Raw genomic sequence first — 6,000 nt, 5'->3', positions numbered from 1 at the left:
GTGCCGTTTGAATCCACACCCATAATCTCTGAGTCAGTTGAGAGAGAGGGCAGTGGTAATGTGGGTGCAGACCTGATGTCTTGCCTGCTAACTAATGACTAACACGGGCAACTGTTGTACGCTGGGTTCCGTAAGACAGGCGTCCTCAGAGATTCATGCAGTCCAAGGACCAGCTTGGTTTCCAGTTGTACCAGTAAGACCTGACGTCTCGCCAGTTGGCCCCAGAGGACACATTACATCCAGGACCTATATATATATATATATAGGTACCGTAGATTAATGGGAAAGTTTGAAACCCCCATAGGGGCAATCTGAGTGTGAATTACCTTATGGTGTTTCAAGCTGTGGGCCTCTCTGAGGATTCCCGGAGTATGCACATTATCCACATGAGTGTTCACACCACATCAGGTGTTAAAATGTGACCTGCCTGAGATCGCGTAGGGATTCTTAGCTTGCCAATACTTATCGTAAGTGTAGAGTTAGGTTTAACCAATAAACTGCCCATTCTGAGAGATTTGAGCAATCCATGGACTAGCACTTTTCCTGGGTAATAATGTAGGTTTAACCAGTAAACTACTGGCCGTCCTCAGAGATTTATGCAATCCAAGGACCAGCATGTTTCCTGGTTAAGAATCTAGGTTTAACCTTAAACTACAGGGGTCCTCAGAGATTTATGCAATCCAAGGACTAGGTTTCCTGGTTAATAATGTATCCATTAAGAAAATAATAGTGTACTTTTTATCGCATATGTACTGAGTACTAGGCAGAGAGAGAAATTGTAATTTAATAAAAATTGTTCGTCACACTGACACTTTTGATGCTCCACCTTGATTGATTTCGCAGGTGCAGATGGCGGGTGTAGCAGTTTCGTCCTGCAGATCAGCTGATCGTCTCTGCCGCATGCTGCCGCCTCTTCTCTTCTGCCTTATTGTCTCCATGTACTATTAATTTGTATTATATCATTTTACACATAGGTACAGTTGCACTACAACTGTCACACCTATACCGTGTATTACATACACCACGCTACATAACAATTAGTTGTTAATGTAAATGTAGCAAACTTTTGCTGTTTTTGACCTGAGTACAGGATTTTTCACCATCGTCACCGAGTTTTTTCCCTCAAGCTTGCTTCTATTAACGTAAATATGAGGTTTTTATGCTCACTGGCGACAGTGATTTTCTCCTGTAGTAGGATAGTACACACACCACAGAGTGAATCTTGTGTCACTGAGTTAGGATGTAAATAGCACCTACTGTTATATCTTCTATGAAAAATTTCATTTTGATGGGGCATAATGTCACGAATTAATTTGCGACATTGTTTTAGTATCATATAAGGGAACCTCTGAATTTTATTGAAATGCATTAATTTTCACTCAGACCGTTAACTGCCTCGCTTTTATACTCAGATCATAATGAGTTTCATAACCCATGTCATTGTTTCATAAGCAACTATCTTTCTGCATAGAAAATGCATTTCACTGAGCAAAAATTTTTGTGTACTTGTCGTTTTCACATTGCCTCTCGACCGTTAAGTTGAGCCACGCTCATCTCTCGTACTTTGTGCCCCAGCTTGTTTACTTGTCAGTCAGCTTCAAACTGCCACGAGAGTAGGGTCGTTTGTGCCCAGTGTAGAGAGCAGCATCTCCGTTGTAAAGCGATTTCTGGATCTCTCCACCTATGGTGATCGGCATAGCAGACAAGCAGAGAATAGCAGCACCTGGTGTTCAAGACAGACGCCCAGTCTTTCGTAGCTTCAGCTCCGTTCCCTTCACTGACCAGTATTTTCGTTCGTTTTCTTAGCCTTAAGTCTGATCAGCTTTTGAATGAGTGAATGTATTTCCTTTGTTATTTGAATTCACTAGTCCCCCTGTGACAGTGAATTCCCCTTTTGAATTAATTTTGAGATTCATGTAGTGTAAATTCATTTTATTGTACTCAATAAATTTACAGTTCTTTTCTTTGAGCTCATTTAACTGTGTTAATGGCGTATAATTTCTCCATATTGAGCGTAATTTAGTCTGCTACTTCCAGTTAGCACAAACTTCTGTATATTAATCACAGCTGGTATTTAGGCCAGTTCTTTTGTATCAAAACTTAAAACTGTTGTGCCAGCCAGGAGTTAAGCATCAGCAAGAACTTGTTCATTATTATTATTAATTATTGATTGTCAGGGGGTAAAGATCAGACTTTCTCAGAGGCTAACAGTACTAATGATACAGTATTCGTGAGTAGATAGTCTCTGCTGTGTACTGTTGAGAAAGTTTATAAAATTCTCATCTTTAGAGAATTGGCGACGTAAGCCACATAAAGTAAAACTTGCTACTTGATTTCACAAGTCAATTCCTTTTCTTTACTTTCGAGAAATATTAGCATTAAATCCTAAATTTCACATCCCCCAGTGACAACGACCCAGCATTGTAAATGATTTCCTGACTTACAGGAAACCATTAGGCTTGTCACTCAATGTAAAGCCACCTGAAATGGAAAGAGGAGTAATATAATGTGACAGGAATGATGGGAGAAATAGGAAGAGAAGAGGGCAAACACAGAAAAAGAGTGATAATAAATAATGTAGAAGTAAGCAGCACAACATCAAGTGAGTGGATGGTGGTGAGAAATAGGAAGAGAGGCGACAGACAAAAAAAAAGAGTGATAAAGGTAAAGGAAGAAGTAGGCAGCACTACATCAAGTGAGTGGATGATGGTCACCACCTACCACCATACTTAACAACGTGTAAAATTGCCACCTCTCCGTCTTGACTGCTGAGCAGTAACAAGAGATCAACACTATACGATGGTCTAAGTCACGGCAAAGTGATGTGAAAAGGATATACTGTAGGGTCGTAGAATTCTTGACAGTGAACTAAAGGAAACATGCTCCAAAAGAACGAAAATCTCCGCCAGTTTAAAGTGAATGAACTAAGTATGATGAGCCCAGCAGCTCTTCCCTTGGGATCCTCCACAAGAGAAGACAGTAAACCATGGTACAGCACATTCATTCGAACCTGTCAAATACCCCTAACCTCTTTCTGTACAGTTAATGTCCAACTGTAGTCAGACTTTAGAATGGAGGGGTGATTTGACTAGTAACCATGGACTCTCATCCCTACCTCATGACTAAAATTCATCCAACATCATGCACGCACTACTCTATATTCACACTGAGGAAGTGATCCAATACCGTCAGGGGAAAACAAACCGTGTATTATGAGGAAACCGTTGGTGCATGGGTCAGCAAGTCCAATTTACAGCTGGAAGAACTCAAGCTCAATTATCAGTCCGGTCAAACTCCTGGACAAAGTTTGTTTCCCCTTTGTTCATGTCCGTCCCGCTGTACTGTTTGAGATATGGATGTATACATCAACTTTTTAGGATCGTATTCCAGGGGAAGACAGAGACTTAGCAAAATAGATGGTCTTCATTAACGACCCTAGTGCAGTCGATGGGCATTGATCTTACGTCTCTCTCTCTCTCCTACTTTGTAAATAACAGCAGGTGACGGTAGTGTCTTTATTCGGCTTCAGATCAGTGTCATAGCTATTGGTCGTTTCGCCTTCATAAATCTGATTTTTCGAAGATCATGGAGAGGTTCAGGAGGGGACACATATGATTTTCAACGATTACAGTACTGACATCTACAAAGATCCATTTGCTTCTCCTACCTCTCTCTCTTCGCTACCCGCTGAACCAGCATTCTCCATCAAAAATATCGCACTGCTCCATCCAAGGATGATAACTTACAACTCTACCTGATGTCTCATGCAAATGTCTGCATATGCAGCGGTGAGAGAAAGAAGCAGTTGAGGCGAACGGATATTTGTAAATTGTATGCAATTTATAACACTGGAAACAGTAAATGCGAGGATTTGTTGTATGAAAAATGCTCCAGAGTATTTTTACTTTTATTTGGACAATGGTATCTGCAGTAAGAGTAAATTCGAGAGCACCTTACACCTTTCCCTTCACCCACAGCAGAGCGATACAGGAAATCCTCCACGGGATGCTCCTCCGGACAACACAGTAAGCCATGATCACAGTCTCAGCTTTTATATCTGGACCAAAGGTTCACAAACTATCTTAAGACCAGATCCCGCTCGTATCTCTAAATTATTTTTAACAAGAGACACGGGAAGATTCTGTACTCTACCTGTCCTGCCAAACTGCAAAACAGTCTTGACTACGAAATGATAATTATCGTGCAATTTTTTTTTTTTTTTTTTTTTTTAAGAAGGGTAAAGAAAAGAGAATGCAAAATCTTCTTCCTAAAAAATACAAATTTGAATTACGTCTGGTTGCTGGTCGTCGGTTAGTTTGTGAATCACCTTGACAGGACACGCTTTTTCCAGCATCAATAACCATGAACTTGGTTTCCTCAAGCGGTAACCGCGTCCCATTCATATAAAATTCGGATATAATCGACCATATATATTGTATCTGAAAGCTGGAATACATAATTTCAGGGAAACAGTTTCAACATTAATAGTCAGGTTTACAGTGAAAAGAATACTGATTTTATAACAGCTCTTACAGAAACTATCTTTTCCTAGACATTTGCACAGATTCAGTGCACACGTTCCGAGTGCATGTCGAGAAACTACTGGGACTGACGCTTCCCACTGAGGAAACTAATATAAGACTCTGACTAAGACCAGATTCTAATCACCAGTAGAATGCAGGCGTCCCTACTCGTGAAATCTGTGAGATGCTGGGTTAATGGTTTCTCTTGTATAGTCTGGAAATCTCAAGACAGTGCTTCAAGATCAACCTCACTAAAATTCGATGATAGAGTCGTCTCAAGGAAGGATCATGTGATATAGTCAGGGAGCTGCCCGTCAATAGAGGAGCTCACTGAATCTCCGCGGTTGTTTCAGCAAACTACCTTGATTTATGTTGACACTGTATCGCTCAGTGAAGTAACGATTTTCCCTTAAGTACAAGAATGCACAAAACTGGTAACCATGAATAAGTTCGTAAAGCGATGAAAGAAAATTTTCTGTGCTTCTGGAATTGCAAGTTCTCCCTGGAAAGCGGCTCTAGTCATCGACAGTCTCTAAGAAATTATTATTACTTTTTCTTTGAGTAAAATATTTCAGTATTACTATGCTCAGCTCTATCTGCTTATCACTGCATCTGTTTCCCAACGCCGCCTGATGTTAGGAGTAACTCTGCGAAAGGAATATTTTGGAGTAATTTGCTTCAGTGCCTTTCACTCCTGACTTGTGCCTCTCCAGCATCGTCTACGCTTCGCTGCTGTACGTCGGTGATAGAATAAACATATGGTTATGTAGTGCTTTCTTTAAATCCACACCTACATATTTGTCTGTTGTAACTGTTCTTAACACCCCAGACACTTGCATCCCTTGCTGAACAATTTCATTCGGTTGATTTTCCGTATTAAAATCCGCACTAACTAAACTGTTTAAATACTTAAACACCCTCACATTCTCTATTTCTGTACCATTCTAGCAACGTAGTTTTTGGTCATGCCTCTGCACACATAATCACCATACTCTGTCTAAATTTACTTGCAAGTAAAGTTTCTCATACATATTAATATACTTCATCAGTTTCTGTACTTCCCACTCTTTTGTCTCCCATCACGCCCTGCATCATCTGTACACGGAAGCAGATGTAGTTCCCATTCATAACCTTCTTTCTTTAGAATCACTCCCCTACCAAGTGTTCAGGCTTCCATCTTACTTAATACCCTATCAGTACACGCAATGAAAAACCAACGCGATAAGACAGCCCTGTCTCGGTCAACTGTCCGAAGGGAACTCCTCATTCACTTTACAATTCAGCCTCTTATTTACTTTGTTTCACTGCATAAATTGTGGATGATTTTGAGTAGCCTAGTCCACACTTCACTCCATATCTTGATCTTTTTTTCCCCACTGCTAATTATGATGTTACTGATCACTCTCTTCAATCCCAGTCTTCTTCCCACCAGCCTAGTCATCCCCCAAATTGACAGCATTACAGCTTTCTTTTCAGC

The sequence above is a fragment of the Coenobita brevimanus genome, chromosome 24 (assembly GCF_032717465.1).
Source record: "Coenobita brevimanus isolate Jiangsu-jjx chromosome 24, ASM3271746v2, whole genome shotgun sequence".
Taxonomy (NCBI): Eukaryota; Metazoa; Arthropoda; class Malacostraca; order Decapoda; family Coenobitidae; genus Coenobita; species Coenobita brevimanus.
This window is presented reverse-complemented; position numbering follows the sequence as displayed.